General features: G+C 41.5%; 2 protein-coding genes and 2 pseudogenes across 2 annotated transcripts in view; 2 read left to right on the plus strand and 2 right to left on the minus strand.

Moving 5' to 3' along the window:
• The window catches only part of LOC116579132 (zinc finger protein 11-like), a 1,039,038-nt gene that overhangs the window by 709,791 nt on the left and 311,518 nt on the right, over positions 1-17,729 (minus strand).
• LOC116579165 (putative protein ZNF720) overlaps positions 1-17,729 on the plus strand; it is a 794,777-nt gene that overhangs the window by 628,346 nt on the left and 148,702 nt on the right. The window lies entirely within an intron of this gene.
• Positions 1-17,729, minus strand: part of LOC116579148 — a 187,889-nt pseudogene that overhangs the window by 21,534 nt on the left and 148,626 nt on the right.
• On the plus strand, positions 8,267-9,368 carry LOC116579159 (annotated as a pseudogene).

Here is a 17,729-nt window from a genome sequence, read left to right on the forward strand (position 1 = left end):
TCTTACACTGTTGATGGGAATGCAAGCTGGCGTAGTCACTTTGGGAAGCAGTGTAGCGATTCCTTAAGAAATGAAAATACTGGGCATCTGGGTGGCTCAGTGGGTTGGGGCCTCTGCCTTCGGCTCAGGTCATGATCCAGGGTTCTTGGATCGAGTCCCAAGTTGGGCTCTCTGCTCAGGGGGGAGCCTGCTTCTCCATCTCTCTCTGCCTGCCTCTCTGTGTGCTTGTGATCTCTTGTCTGTCAAATAAATAAATAAAATCTTTTAAAAAAGAAATTAAAACATTGAAAAAATAAAATTAAATTGAGATGTTAAATAAAGTTTCCATTTATAGATACAGCTTTATCCCATAGTCAATGTCAACAATGAATAAAGATCTAGAAATCTTAATAAACGCAGAGGTAAGGTAGACTCTGCCCTTCTAGTTGAAACAGAAGCCACTTCCCACTATAAGGACTGTGGGCAGATGTGAAGGTCCTAACAGCCAGGACAGGTGAGGAGAAGAGGCAGCCAGACCCTGAGATATGAGTTCAGGAACCTGTAACCTCACCAACCCCCTGAGCGCACTTATCATTTCTCCCACAGCGGCAATCAAAGTGCAGGCTGGTAGGGAGAAAGTTTCCAGAAACCTTTTTCTAGTCGCTAATTAAAAAAAAAAAAAAATCAACCAAACAAAACAATTACACGTTTCCTTTCATTGTCTCCCAAAGGAGCTTTGAAACGTTTGAGAAAGACTCTTTCTCCAGGATCCCTACAGGCAGATGCTGGCAAGCATTGTCATATCTGAAGACCACTACTGCAACATTGCAATGAAGTGGGCAGGAAACTCAGGGGTCTGACAGGTGAGAAGGTACATGGGTCTCCTTGCACTCACAGAGCCTGAAGAAGTCATTCTGCCAGGGAAACATGTTCTTTCCTTCTCTTTGGACTGTCATGTGCACCAATATGTCAGTTATGAGCAGAGACAAAATGAGCCAGGCATCCACTGAGGATTTCCAGACAGATGCAAGTGAAAGGTATCCATGACACTGATATTTCACATTAGAAATCAGTGGACTTAATCTGCATGACTCCGTCCCCATGTTGAGTCCTCGGCATAATTCAATGCAAATCAATATGAATGTCTTACAGGAAGGTGAACAGTGACACTGACCCCCACTCATGACAGGAACAACGGAAGAGTTTCCATGGAAGAAAGAGGGAAGTCTCAGAAGAGCCCTTCACAAATAAAAGCATTGGGGTCAGACTTTTAGAGGCAGATTGTACTACATTTTTTTAAATGATTTTATTTATTTATTTGACAGAGAAAGAGATCACAAGTAGGCAGAGAGGCAGGCAGAGAGAGGGGGCATCAGCCTCACTGCTGAGCCGAAAGCCAGATACAGGGCTCAATCCCAGAACCCTGAGATCATGACCCAAGCCAAAAGCAGAGGCCCAACCCACTGAGCCATCCAGGCGCCCCAGATTGCATTACTTTTATCGATCACTTAACCCAATGGAACTTACTGAAATCTAGAGTAGTGAAGGATTACCATAGTTCTCACCACTTGATTTTTTCCCCAAAATTGTTAACAATAAACACTGGTTGAAATCCCACTGAGCAGGGTCCAGGCACTAGCACAGCTCCTGCGAGAAATCTTCAGCCACATTCCTGAATGTCAACCATCTCTGAGATAAATAATACACTTATTATGTGGCCGTTGTGCAGAGTTTGTCATTTTACCTAAGAGAGTTCAGAGAACTGACTTAGGTGAGTGGCATGAATTACACACTGAGATGATTAGACACAAAAACGCTCCCTGACGTTTTCCCTAATTCAGAGGAAAGAGGACAGCATAAGGTTAACAAAACCCTGATAAATACTACTTCCAGGGATGGTAAAATGTATTAGGGCATCAACACAGGCATACATGGTTATGTTTGGTCTCTCTATTTACATCGTAAGTTGTGTATCTTTCTCAATGGGAGTCATGGTAAGTCAGAAATGCACTTCTGAAAAATTTAATGTATACAACCACAAGCTGGAGACCTTATTCAAATACAGGCTCTGATTCCATTCTGGGGTGGGACCTGACTTTCTGCATTTTTTTTTAAAGATTTCATTTTATTTATTTGACAGACAGTGATCACAAGTAGGCTGAGAGGCAGGCAGAGAGAGAGAGAGAGGAGGAATCAGGCTCACTGCTGAGCAGAGAGCCCGATGTGGGGCTCAATCCCAGGACTCTGGGATCATGACCTGAGGTGAAGGCAGAGGTCTTAACCCACTGAGCCACCCAGGTGCCCCGAGTTACTGCATTTTGAACAAGTTCACCACGTGTTGCCTCTGGTCTAAGAGACACACTTTTTTTTTTTTTTAAGATTTTTTTTTCTTGAAAATATATTTATTTTAGAGAGAGTGTGTAAGAGGGGAAAGGGTCAGAGGGAGAAGCAGACTCCTTGCTGCACAGGGAGGCCTACGTGGAGCTCAATCCTGAGACTCTAGGATAATGACCTAAGCCAAAGGCAGATGCTTAACTGACTGAGCCACCCAGGCACCCCTAAGGGATTCACTTCTGAATAGCAAAGAAGTAAAATCTTGAGCGAAATAGTCATGTGTGATTTAGAACAGTTTTATGGAAATTATAGATCCTTTTTTTTTTAATATTTTATTTATTTGACAAGAGAGACAGATTACAAGTAGGCAGAGAGAGAGGGGGAAGCAAGTTCCCAGCTGAGCAAAGAAATTATAAATTCTAATATATGATCACAATCTTTTTTGAATATTTCCCTGGGTATTATTCAAAGAGCTTTCATCATTAACACATAAAACCACAAAAATAATCTAAGAGAATATTATTCTTCAACTTTTATGAGACTATTCTGTCAAACATCCAGTAAACAGAAGGGCCTGGGTTTTAACCTCATTTGTGAGATGTAGAATTTATCCAAAAGGACCACATTGGTCAATGTACAGAAAGGTGCTAAAAGACTATTCATGCCAGGTTTTCTAAGTGAGAGGCGTAATCTAAAGAAGGTAACATCACAGAACTCATCTAGCAATTTTTACATTTTATGCACATAATGATACATTGACAAGATAATTATATACACTTTAAAAGAAGTAATGTAGAGCCACCTGTGTGGCTCAATGAGTTAAAGCCTCTGCCTTTGGCTCAGGTCATGATCCCAGGGTCCTGGGATTGAGCCCAGCATGGAGCTCTCTGCTCAGCAGGGAGCCTGCTTCCCTTCCTCTCTCTGCCTGCCTCTATGCCTACTTGTGATCTCTGTATGTCAAAAAAATAAATAAAATCTTAAAAGAAAATAAAAAATAAACACCATGTCTTATGCACATCTCAAAGCAATTCACCCAGGACCCATATTAATGGCAAAGAACAAACTTTCTTAATTTTTTAAAAAAGATTTTATTTATTTGACAGAGAGAGATCACAAGTAGGCAGAGAGGAAGGGAGAGAGAGAGAAGAGGAAGCAGGGTCCCCGCCGAGCAGAGAGCCCAACGTGGGGCTCGATCCCATGACCTGGGGATCATGACCCAAGCTGAAGGCAGAGGCTTTAACCCACTGAGCCACCCAGGTGCCCCTTATTCATTTTTTTTAAAGATTTTATTTATTTATTTGAGAGAGAGAGAGAGAGAACACAAGCAGGGGGAGGGGCAGAGGAAGAAGGAGAAGCAGGCTCCCCACTGAGCAGGGAACCCAACATGGGTCTCAATCTCAGGACCCTAGGATCATGACCTGAGCCGAAGGCAGACGTTTAATAAACTGAGCCACCCAGACACCCCCTTTACTAACTTTAAAACAGTATTATCTCAGCAATTGCACTATTTGCCCCAAAGGTATAGATGTAGTGAAAAGAAGGGGCACCTGCACCCCAATGTTCATAGCAGCAATGGCCACAACAGCCAAACTGAAAAAGCCAAGAAGTCCTTCATCACATGAATGGATAAAGAGGACGTGGTCCATATACACAATGGAGTAGTACTCAGCCATCTGAAAAGGAAGAATACCCACCATTTGCATCAACATGGATGGAACTGGAGGGGATTATGCTGAGTGAAGTAAGGCAATCAGAGAAAGACAATTATCATATGGTTTCACTCCTATGTGGTATCATAGGAATAGTGCAGAAGACCATAGATGAAGGCAACAAAATCAGAGAGGGAGATGAATCACGAGAGACTCTTGACTCTAGGAAATGAACTGAGGGTTGCTGGAGGGGGGGATGGGGTAACTGGGGGATGGGCATGAAGGAGGGCATGTGTTGTGATGAGCACTGGCTGTTATATGCAACTGATGAATCACTAAACACTCCATTGGAAACTAATGATACACTCTATGTGGGCTAATTGAATTTAAATAAGAATGAAACGCTGTATTAGCTGTAGAGCAGGGTGATCTGGCAGAGAAACCTGAGCCAAGGAATGAAGGTAACATCGGCTATAACAGAGCACATCACAGTGCTGTCAGGTGCCTGATGTACCCAGGACACATCACCACTTTTTGTGTCCTTGGAAAAACAAAATTTAATTAGACCGCATGCCTCCTGCCTGCACCAGTGCCTCCCTGTCACTTGCTGTGGACCCCTATCCTCAGCTGGACTCCAAGTAGATCCCAGGAGCTCACATTCCACCGGCAGCCCAGGCACCTGCACCAGCTCCTGCCAGTGCACCACACTGTGGGCTTGGTCTTGTGCCCTGGGCTGTGTCTGCCGGGAGGCATTGGACAAGTGTGGCTGCCAGCCCCCATGCGGGGCAGAGCCTGTTCCAACAAGCACAGAGCTATATATTAAAATTTTTTTTTTTTTTGTATTACTCTGACCTGCTAGCTACGATCCTGTTTCCACAATATATAATATATGTGAATTACAATAAAAGTTGACTTTTAAAGAAAGAAAATTATAATCAGAATCAAATCATGAGAAAACATCGGCTTTATACAAATATTAAGGCACATTTAGCTTCCAAGCCCTGTAATCTGCAGGGTATGTAAGTAGTGTTTCTTTAGCAAACTACACAGCAAAGTTCACTTTTGCAGAAAATTCTGAATTATTTTAGACCACCAATGCCTTCCTGTTTATTTGCACATTTTTTTTTTTCTTTTTTCTGTTTTAAGTGGGCTTACGGAGCCTGACTCAGGTCTCAAACTCATGACCCTGTAATGAATATCTGAGCCCATATCAAGAGGCAGATGCTTAACCAACTGAGTCACCCAGGTGACTTTTTAAAAAAAAAATGATTTATTTATTTTTTAAAAGACGTCTTAAAAAAAATGTACTTTTTAAGAAAAGATATATCTACCTATTTTAGAGAGAAAGAGAGAGAAAGGAGCAGGGAGGGAAGAGGGAGAGAGAGAAACTCAAGCAGAGTCCTTGCCAGATCCAGAAGCCAACACAGGGCTCGATCATACAACCCTGAGATCAGACCGGAGCCAAAATCTATAGTCCAACATTTCACTGACTGCCACACAGGCACCCCAGATACCACTCTTTCTAAGAGGTAGAGACTGATTGATCTGCTAAACTTACTGACTCCCTTCCAGTCAGTACAGAATGGGGATGGGCAGATAGCAATTTTACAGTGGAGAGACTGGATAACACTACCAACTCTTGATAACCACGTGATTGACATTAACATCGCCAATGATAAGTAGTGGTTAATTGCATGAATTCCCTGATGTGATATGATGTGATTAGATGAGATGTGAGATGTTTTTATAAAAATCTATATACATGTCTGGAATCCATCAAAATCCTTGAGGAGAACACAGGCAGCAACCTCTTTGACCTCAGCTGCAGCAACTTCTTCCTAGCAAGGGAAGCAAGGGCAAAAATGATCTACTGGGACTTCATCAAAATAAAAATCTTTTACATAAAAAAGGAAACAGTCACCAAAACCAAAAGACAATGGACAAAATGGGAGAAGATACCTACAAATGACCTATCAGATAAAGGGCTAGTATTCAAAATCTATTAAGAACTTATCAAACATAACACCCAAAGGACAAAAAATCCAATCAATAAATGGGCAGAAGACATAAAAAGACACTTCTGCAAAGAAGACATCCAGGCCACCTGGGTGGCTCAGTGGGTTGGGCCTCTGCCTTTGACTCAGGTCATGATCTCAGGGTCCTGGGATTGAGGCCCATGTCGGGGCTCTCTGCTCAGCGGGGAGCCTGCTTCCCCCCCCCTTTGTCTGCCTGCCGCTCTGCCTACTTGTAATCTCTCTCTGTCAAATGAATAAATAAAATATTTTAAAAAAGGAAAAAAAAGAAGAAGAAGAAGACAGCCAAACAGCCAACAGACACATGAAAAAGGGCTCAACCACTTGGCATCAGGGAAATACTAATCAAAACCACAGTGAGATCCCACCTCACATTGGTCAGAATGGCTAAAATTTACAAATCAGGAAACAACAGGTGTTGGTGGAGGATGCGGAGAAAGGGGAACCCTCTTACACTGTTGGTGGGAATGCAAGGTGGTGCAGCCACTCTGGAAAACTGTGTGGAGGCTCCTCAAAAAGTTGAAAATAGATCTACCCTACCACCCAGCAATCACACTACTGGGTATTTACCACAAAGATACAAAGGTAGTGATCTGAAGGGGAGGTCCAAAAATGAGTGCTGTGAATTGTGTAAGACTGAGAAATCACAGACCTGTACCCCTGAAACAAATAACACATTATATGTTAATTTTTAAAAGCGAGAAAAAACATCTATAAACACTATCTAATGCGACAAACCCAATTTCAGAGGTATTCTAGAAAGTACTTGGCCAGTCCTCCGCACACCTATCACGTTCATAAAACCTGAGGAGGCAGAGAATCTGACAGAATCTGACAGAGAGAAGAGGAGGTGGGAGACACATGTGGGCTACATGTAATGTGGTATTTTTGGATTGGATCCTGGAAGAGGGGGAAAAAAAGACATTTGTGTTAAAATTGATGAAATAAGAGTAAAGTCTACAATTCAATTTCTAATGTGGTGTCAGTGTTGGTTTCTTAGTTTTCCAGAATGTACTATGGTAACCTAAGATGTTAACAATAGGGGAAACAGACTGAGTGGAAGATGGGAATTCTCTGTATGTTCTTTGATAAACTGACTCCAAAGTAAAAAAAAAAAAAATTACATTAATGTTGCAGCCATCTGACATCTAGGTTGTTCAGTTGGTTAAGTATCTGCCTTCTACTCAGGTCATGATCCCTCAGTCCTGGGATCAAGCCCCTGGTTGTGCTTTCTGCTCAGCGGGGAGTCTGCTCCCTCTCTCTCCACTTGTGCTCTCTCTCCCTCAGTCAAACAAATTTAAAATATCTTTTAAGAATAATAATAAAGTTGCAATCCCTATAATTTAATTTATTTACAGATATCTGCATTAAATTATGTGTGAGTTGATATCTACTGTTTCTTTCAAATGTGTCCATTTGCTCTGGTGCGTGATTTCAAAAGCAGGAAAATTTATTAAACAAAACAGACTCAATAGATTCATGTTTCTGGTCTCCAAATTGCTGCTCCTTTACTAATCCAAACTTGATGAAGACTTTCTTTATAAGCTTTTCTCCTCAAATTGGATGCAGACACCCACCCTAAAATCTGCTTCTTAGCAACCAGCCAGTTGGCCCCAATACCTAACCCAGAACAATCTACCCTCTGCAGACCCTAAAAATTGATTCATTTTTTATCACAGACATAAAACATTTATTTAATACTTGCTTTCCACCTCTACCCTTTTAAAACATCAGCTAACATATCCTCCTGCACGATTCTCCTTCATCCCCTGGAGTTCACAATTCCAATGTTCAACTGAAAACATTTTTAATATGTTCATCTTTCTCCACACACATGTTTTCTTATTTCAAACACCTACCATTCTCTAAGGATGTAAGACACAATTTGCACAACCTGGATGTCATTGTCCTTCACAACTAAAACCTAATTTTCCCCCAGCTTTACCTCAGGCCACTTGCATCCCAATACAGAACCCAGAACCCTCTTAGAACCCTGAATTCTCTGATCATCCCACATGTTATTCCCTTGAAAGGCACTGGCCTATCTAGGAAGAAGTAGAGAACCCCTCCCCCTTCAAAAAAAGGCACTGGCCTTACTATCACATGGCCAGTAAATCTTGAGAAAATTTGGTATCTCACATTAAGAATTACGTATGCGAGCCCGGGGTTCCACTTAAGGCCCCTCCTGCGCTCAGCTCCGTGTCCGAGCGAGCGGCTGCTGCCAAGTCTAGATCCAGTCTCGCGCGCGCTGCTGACACTTGTCCTCCCGACGTGCACTCCCGATTCCTTTTGGTTCTAAGTCCAAAATGGCAACTCTGAAAGATCAGCTGATTCAGAATCTTCTTAAGGAAGAACATGTCCCCCCAAATAAGATTACAGTTGTTGGGGTTGTGCCATCAGTATCTTAATGAAGGATTTGGCAGATGAACTTCCTCTTGTTGATGTCATGGAAGACAAACCGAAGGGAGAGATGATGGCTCTCCAGCATGGAAGCCTTTTCCTTAGAACACCAAAATTTGTCTCCGGCAAAGACTATAATGCGACTGTAAACTCCAAGCTGGTTAGTATCACAGCTGGGGCACGTCAGCAAGAGGAAGAAAGCCGTCTTAATTTGGTTCAGCATAACGTGAACATCTTTAAGTTCATCGTTCCTAATGTAAAATACAGCCCAAACTGGAAGTTGCTTGTTGTTTCCAATCCAGTGGATATCTTGACTTATGTGACTTGGAAGATAAGTGGCTTTCCCGAAAACCGTGTTATTGGAAGTGATTGCAGTCTGGATTCAGCTTGGTTCCATCACCTAATGAGGGAAAGGCTGGTAGTTCACCCATTAAGCTGTCACGGGTGGATCCTCGGGGAGCATGGAGACTCCGGTGTCCCTGTATGGAGTGGAGTAAACATTGCTGGTGTGCCTCTGAAGAATCTGCACCCTGACTTAGGCACTGATGCAGATAAAGAACAGTGAAAAGAGGTTCACAAACAGGTGGTTGACAGTGCCTATGAGGTGATCAAACTGAAAGTCTACACTTCCTGGGCCACTGGACTGTCTGTGACAGATTTGGCAGAAAGTATAATGAAGAATCTTAGGCGGGTGCATCCAATCTCCACCATGATTAAGGGACTCTATGGAATAAAAGATGATGTCTTCCTTAGTGTTCCTTGTGTCCTGGGACAGAATGGAATTTCAGATGTTGTGAAGGTGACTCTAACTCCTGAGGAATAGTCCCGTTTGAAGAAGAGTGCAGATACTCTCTGGGAGAACCAAAAGGAGCTGCAGTTTTAAAGTTTTCTAATGTACCACTTCACTGTCTAGACTAGGACAGGGTTTTAGTTGGAGATTGTGTACATTGTCCTTATTATCTGATCTGTTACTTAAGTAATATCAAAATGGCCTAAGGAAAAAACATCAGTTTCCTAAAGTTCTAAATAGGAATGGCTCACCAAGCCCTGCAGCTATACCCTAATGCTGGATGATACTTGCCTTTGTAGTCCTAAATGGGTTCATCTCAGAGACATCACTGCCAATGTTGCATATGCTGCAGTTGCTCTGCAAACCAGATGCATATTTCCTGTGTGTTCTATAACTTCTGGTTCCTTCACCTGACACCCAACATGCCTAGTCCATCTTTTCCAGTCAGTCACATCCTGGGCTCCAATGTATAAATTAATTATTGCATGCATTGTGCATAGTTCCAAAGGCTCTTCGTGTACCATGTATGTGAGAATATAGTGTACATTGCCATATAATGTAAAAAGACCATGCAACCAACTAAGTGTCATACCAACTAAAATACCAAATAAAATTTGAACAGTGACTTTTTTTGGAAAAAAAAAAATACATATCCAAACACATTTTCAGTATCTCCACAGTATTTCAAGAATGTTTTGTTTATTGGACTCTGAATTTCTCCACTACAGCCATTAATAAAATGCCATTACATGAGTACTTCCATAATAATTACACAGAATTACACAGTGGCCATTAGTCACTATTGTTGTAGCAGAAATTTCTGTCCTATTCAAAACTCGATGTAAAATGAGACGGACTATAATTTTGCTGAAGATTCCTTGAAGAATGAGTGTATAAGCAGCTGAACACAGTGCAAACCAGATAGTTTAAATTTTTCTGATGAGATGAGGGAATTGTGTATCTCTTCTCCGGCACACAGAAAAGAGTCTGGATACAGTGGTCGTGACTCAAAGAACAAAGGGGCAGACAGTTGGAAAACATGCATTGATTAGGGCAGAAGTATTCATCAGCCACCAATTGGTCTTGCAAAAAATAGAAAAATACATGTAATTGATGGAAGAGAGGGTATAAAAAGATTCAAAGATGCTCCCCAACAGAAGGATGCTTTGGGTGGCTCTAATCTCAGGGGAGGATCTGGGGGAAACTTTGGTCCTATAAATGTGTTGGACCTGCTGCTTATGCCATACACGGTGGAAACCATGAACCCACTGGCCCAAGTTATGAGTCCCAAGCACAAAACATCATGGGAGGGTATCGATACCGTATATAGTAAGTCTGTGTCTTTGTCGTGAAGTGCAGAAGCCCAGTATCCAAACTCCATATTTTCTGAAGTGTTTTTGTTGTTCCATTTGTCAGTGACGTACACAGGAACCATAATATTTAGGTTTATATTCAGGATCCAGCAAAGGATATTTGAGGGGCCAAGGTACTGGGGAGCTTTCCCTTTAAGCGCTGCCCACCAGGAGTTCCAGGGGCTGATGGTGATGGCATGGAAGACATTCAGGAGGCACATGGTGCCCATAGACAACCCCCTGGACACTCTGTGGACTAAGAAAACAACTTTGCATCCGAGGTCACTGGGAAAATAACTCAAATCAAAAGCCTCCCCTGGGATTCCTCTGGAGAGAATGACCAAGGAGTTAGTCAAGTGCCTAAAAAAAAAAAAAGCGAATCTGTGGACTTTGACCTGTATCCCCTTACGCCAAGAGATGACGAACAATGACAAAAAAGCAAGAAGTTTCCAGGGTTCCAAGGACCATCTGCAATAGGAAGATTACAGCAAATTTCACATCCATTAAAGGCCATTCTGTCACTCTCCAGAGCTCAGTGTTCACATCCACAAAGAGAGGAGGCTGCATGAACACTTGAGCCGTGGGCTGTTTGTGGAAAATAAATTCAAAATTCTCCCCTTGCTACTACTTTCCCCTGAGGCTTTCTTTCCAATACACATCTTCGTTAATTAATGATTTCTCAAGTTTGATGTATTTCTTTGTATAGTGCTCATTGAGTCACTCTTACTCATGCTTTACCTATTGTAAATTATTTAGTATTTACAAGTATGTGCATTTTAGAGCCAAGAATTTAATTATAATGAGATCATATGACTCATTTAAATATTGCAATGGCCAGGTTGCAATAAAGTTGGGTGTTTACCAGCAGGCTATACTCTCATAGCTACCTGGTCATATCTTTTTTTTTTTGTTTTTCTTAAGACTTTATTTGTGGGGTACGTGGGTGGCTCAGTTGTTAAGCGTCTGCCTTCACCTCAAGTCATCATCCTAAGGTCCTGGGATCGAGCCTTGCACTGGACTCCCTGCTCAGCCTGCTTCTCCCTCTCCCATTCCTACTCCCCCTGCTTGTGTTCCCTCTCTCACTGTGTCTCTCTCTGTCAAATAAATACTTATTTTTTTTTAAAGAATTTATTTGTAACTAATGTCTATACCCAACATGGGGCTCAAACTCACAGCTGAGTTATTATCAAGAGCTGCACGCTCCACCAATGGAGTCAGCCAGGTGCCCCTACCTGGTTGTATCCAAATAACCCACTGTTATGCATGCATACATTATCATCTTTGAAATTCATTTCAATTTAGGTTTGGTTGTGCCAATTTCTTATTCTTGTTAAACTAATTGTTCCATTAATCATCATCACTTGTGAGTGAAGATGAAAACTTAGTAAGAACCTGAATATTGTCCATGAACAAAATGGATTTATCAAATATGGACCAGTGTTAATACAGCAACAGAAGTAATCATGTGATTTTTTTTGGCCAATGGAACCCACCATCGAAATTATTGTGTAATATTTCACTTTTACCCTAAACTATGGGATTTATAATTTAAATAAAACATGTAGAGATTGAGAAAACATTTAGAGTAGGATCTAAATTATTCCTCATTAGAGAGCATACAAATAGCTGTGATTTTAAAAAAAAAAAAGAACAAAAAACTGAAACTAGTCAATTTGAAAAAGATAATAAAATAAAAAACAAGCATGCAAAATGAATCTCAAGGCATGAAATCTTATGCATTGAATAGGAGAAATGCAAGGGTGAGCCTAAAAATTATGTTAGAACTTTGAAAACCATGTAGAATATCAGAAGATACATTTAAGGGGGGCACCTGGGTGGCTTAGTCATTCAGTGTCTGCCATCGGCCCAGGTCATGATCCCAGGGTTCTGGGACTGAACCCCCTCTCCCATTTCTTCTTCTGTGTTCCTTCTCTGGCTGTGTCTCTCTGTCAAATAAATAAATAAAATCTTTTTAAAAAAAAATACATTTAAGCTGAAAACATGCTGAAGTCCTTAATTTTTCTGCTGTCCAAATCCCTCACATGTTGAAGTTACCTTTTCCTGAAAGTCTCTTGTTTTAACTTCACAGAGGAAAATTGTCCTTCCTTGATCAAAAGATTACAAACATTTTCAGGAGAGACATAATTACTATCTCCACTAGATGCATCAAACATAAATACAAGAAAAACAATTATGGTTCTCCAAATGCCACTCAGTCCCATTGTTCACATTGAGATAGGATGTGCTTAGCTCCTTGAAACTCATTATCACATGCACAGAAGTTCAATGAAGTAACTATATCAATCATGTCAATTTCTCTGTGGTTTCACAGCACAGATTGAATAGCATATTAATTTCTGAATTGCAGGTTTTTAAAAATGTTTTATTTATTTATTTGACAGAGAGAGAGAGATCACAAGCACACAGAGAGAGAGGGGAGGAAGCAGGATCCCCGCTGAGCAGAGAGCCCCACATTGGGCTCAATTCCAGGACCCTGGTATCATGACCTGAGCCAAAGGCAGAGGCTTAACCAACTAAGCCACCCAGGTGACCCTTCTGAATTGCAGTTTTAAGGACTGCAAACATCAGACTGTGCTACTACGTGCAATGAACTCCAACAATCTTCATCAGGGAGGGATATGCATTAAACTATGTTTGGAGCAGTTAGTCCCAAGGAGGACCTCAGACCTCCAGTCTCTCTGTAACTTGGCCTGTGCCTCAGGAATTGTTGTTCCTATCTGTACAGCTCTGACATCAAGCCACTTTCTTCACAAGTAGAATCCTTTTTCTAGCCACGTGGTCCAACCTGGATCCAGACCCTGAAACACCTCCTTCCCTTACACATTGTGTCACTTGGACTGACATTCCAGTCTTTCCTGCTGCCAGGATGTGGGCTCACTAGGCCAGTCATGACAGCCCCTGCTTGTGTGTGGGAAGGAGGCAGCCAGTGTTAAGATAAGGTTTGTGGTTCTGTGACCTCACCTCTCCACAGAGCTACAATTATAACTTCAACTCTCAGTGACACATGAGGCAGTTGAGACTACGTTTTTAAAACTTTCCCCCAGATCCCAATTCCCAGAAACAATAAGATCCTAGTGAGGCTCTGCAAAGAAACAAGTTTTGTGTGGGGGAGAAACTTCCTTTTTTCCACAACAACTGGAGGCAGACAGGGTCTCAGTTGGCAGAAGCAGGAAATGTTTGCATCTGACAGAGGAGGGGTGGCAGTGATCCAAATGTATTTCACTAGACTCTGTACTTGCTTAAGAATTTCACTGCCTCCCTCCCCAGTAATTGTCTCTTTCTGCCTAGCCTAAGAACTACAAAATAAGGATGAGAGGATATAGAAGGCCTGAGAAGGATTCAAGGAAAAGCAATACAAAGAGTATGGGATTAGCTAGAGATGCTTCTCCAGACCCAGTCCAATTGTTTGAAAAGCCTAGTTGATAGGAATATTTCTGGGAATATAAGTCTAAGCTGAGCAATGTCTATAGGATAAGTGGCAATATTTACAGAAGAGGTCCCTCACCGAACACAGTACAAGGTCATACGGTTTTATCAACAGCATCCTACTACTCTCAAATGTTAGATGAACCATTGCTATGTAGGTGATCCAAAAATATTGAAGGATGACACTTCCTAAAAATTTCCAGAAATCTCACAAAGATAACCACAAATATTTCACACCCCTCCTATCTGCCTAGAGATCCAAAATTATGAAATGTTATTTGCAAATATTGCTATAAAATATTATGGCATGATCAAGCACAGCTTAAATCTACATTCATGGATAAAAAGACTAAATATTGTTAAAATGACAGGTCTTCCCAAATTCATCTGTAGAGTCAATGAAATTTCAACCAAAATTCTGGGAAATTACTTGTAGGTATCAATTAATTGATTTTTTTAAAAATTTTATTTATTTATTTGACAGAGAGAGATCACAAGTAAACAGAGAGGCAGGCAGAGAGAGAGAGGGAAGCAGGCTCCCTGCTGAGCAGAGAGCCCGATGTGGGACTCGATCCCAGAATCCTGATCCGAAGGCAGCGGCTCAACCCACTGAGCCACCCAGGCGCCCCAATTAATTGATTCTAAAGTATATAGATACAGGCATAAGACCCAGGAAAGCCAGCCCAGTGTCAAAGCAGAAGAAAAAGTCAGAGGACTGACACATTCCAATGTCAAGACTTAATATAAAGCTACATTAATTAAGGCAGTGTATCTCCAGTAAAAAAATGGGAAATAGCTAAACAGAATAAAACAGAGATCCCAGAAATAGACTAACTCAAATACAGCCAAATGTATTTGTTGGTCTCACAAAGGATCTGAGGCAATCCAATGGAGAAAGAATAGTCTTGGGATGCCTGGGTGGCTCAGTCAGTTAAGCATCTGCCTTCAGCTCAGGTCATGATCCCAGGGTCCTGGGATCAAGTCCCACAACCAGCTCCCTGCTCAGAGGGGTGCCCGCTCTCCCTCTGCCTACTGCTCCCCCTGCTTGCTCTCCTAGCCCTCACGATCTCTGACAATTAAATAAATAAAATCTTTAAAAAAAGATAGTCTTTTCAGCAAATGGCACTGGAACAAGTGGACATCCACACCCAAGTAAAAATAAACAAACAAACAAACAAAAATAAATAAATAGTAATTATACAATCTAGATACAGACCTTACATCCTTCACAAAACTTAACTCAAAATAGATCACCGGGTGTCTGCGTGGCTCAGTCAGTTAAGTGTCTGCTTTTAGCTTGGGTCATGATCACAGAGTCCTGGGATTGAGTCTCGAACAGGGCTCCCTACTCTGCAGGGATCCTGCTTCTCCCTCTGCCACTCTCTCTCTCTGTCTCTCATGAATAAATAAATAAAATCTTTCAAAAAGTAGATCACAGACTTCAATGTAAAACACAAAATTATAAACCTCCCAGAAGATAACAGGAGAAAATCTAGATGACCTTAGGTTCTATAACTGTTTAGATGCAATACCAAGGGTATAATTCATGAAAAAATAATTGCTAAGTCAGATTTCATTAAAATTACAAACTTCTACAGTATGAAAGACACTGCCAAGGGAATGAGAAGACAAGCCAGATATGGGGAGAAAACAAAAGACATATCTGACAAAGAACCATGATACAAAATATACAAAGAACTATTAAAATTCAACAATAAGAAAACAAACAACTTAATTTTTTTAAATTTTATTTATTTGACAGATAGAGATCACAAGTAGGCAGAAAGGCAGGCAGAGAGAGAGAGAGAAGAGGAAGCAGGATCCCCACAGAGCAGAGAGCCCGATGCGGGGCTCGATCCCAGGACCCCAAGATCATGACCTGAGCCGAAGGCAGAGGCTTTAACCCACTGAGCCACCCAGGCGCCCCACAACTTGATTTTTTAAATGGGCAAAACATCTATACAGACACCTCACCAAGAAGACGCACACATAGCAAAAAGTATATGAACAGATACTTGTCATCATGCATTGTTAGAAAATTGCAAACTGAAATAGTGAGATATGTTAAGGGTACATTTGAGAGGTATACTCCAAAAATGACACCACCAAACACTCGGTGGAACAGCAGGAACGTGCATTCACTGTAGATGAGAAACGCAAAATGGGATAGCCACTTTGGACGACAGATGAGGATTTCTCACAAAATTAAATGACCTCTCATATGATCCAGAAACCACACTCCTAGGTTTTTACCCAAATGAATTGGACATTTATGTCCCCGCAAAGTTCTGCACACAAGTGTTTATAGCGGCTTTATTCATTCATAGCTCAGGTCAAAACTTGTAAGAAACCAAGACGTCCCTCAGGAGATGAAAGAGTAAGTAACTGTGGTCCATGCACACGGATTCTAGTCAATCCCGAAAAGAATGAAAATGAGCTATGGAGCCCTGAAAAGAAATGCAAGAGTCTTAAGTAAGTATTATTATTTTTAAGATTTATTTATTTAAGATTTATTTATCCCTACTGCAGAGGGCAGGGGGCAGAGGGACAGAGGGAATCCTCTATGCTGAGCTGAGCTGAGCAGGGAGCCCCATGCAGCGCTGGATCCCAGGATACGGAGAAGATGACCTGAGCTGAAACCAACAGTCGGCTACCCAACCAACCGAGTCACCCAGATACCCAGGTAGATGTTGCCTCTAATGTGTACATGCCAATTAGACATGCCGGCAGGAAAGAGGGGCAAGGAACGTGATGATGCTGGGTTCTTCCATGACTCGTGAAGCACTGGAGGAATAGCCATCTGCAGGGCTGAGTCACGAAGTCATCTTGTTCACGTGGAGTTTTTAGCCTGTTATTCAAAAAAGAGTAAAATGTGTATGTCCTCAATTTTCAGAGGCATATTAATATGGCTCTGTCTGTATCCATGTTATAAAGCTGGTACAAACTAGTAATATTCAATAATGGAACAACAAAAGAATGAGTTTGACCTATTATATATTAAATCTTATACAAGAAAAACAGAAACATTTTTAGTTCTCATGAGACACATAGAAATATTCACCACATATCTTTTTTTTTTTTTTTTAATTTATTTGACAGACAGAGATCACAGGCAGAGAGAGTGGAAGGAAAGCAGGCTCCCTGCTGAGCAGAGAGCCTGACATGGGGCTCGATCCCAGGACCCTGGGATCATGACCTGAGCCGAAAGCAGAGGCTTTAACCCACTGAGCCACCCAGGCGCCCCTCACCACCTATCAGACCACTAAGCAATATATATGCCTGTGCTCATGTATCCCATCAATCAGTAGACCAGAAAATTAAAAAAATAAAATACTAATTACAATAATGAACTGCTTTAATCTTAAGATCCATTGCATATACATATGCATACACACAAACACACACACATTCTACTTATTTAATCAGTTAAAAATACATAGAATATGGAGTCCCTGGGTGACTCAATCATTTGGGTGTGTGTCTTTGGCTCAGGTTGTGGTCCTGGGATCCTGGGATGACACCCCAAGTCAGGCTCCTTGCTGGTCCAGGAGTCTGCTTCTTCTCCCCCTCCCTCTCCCTCCTTCTGCCCCTCCCCACCACACCCTCCCACATAGCCCCGCAGTTTCACACGCGCTTGAGCACACACTCTCTCTCAAATAAATATTTAAAAAATATGTAGCATGTATTTTTTTTTTTAATTTTAATTCTTATATCTTAGGGGTGCCTGGGTGGTTTACTTGGTTAA

The sequence above is a fragment of the Mustela erminea genome, chromosome 19, assembly GCF_009829155.1.
Source record: "Mustela erminea isolate mMusErm1 chromosome 19, mMusErm1.Pri, whole genome shotgun sequence".
In the NCBI taxonomy this organism is placed as follows: domain Eukaryota; kingdom Metazoa; phylum Chordata; class Mammalia; order Carnivora; family Mustelidae; genus Mustela; species Mustela erminea.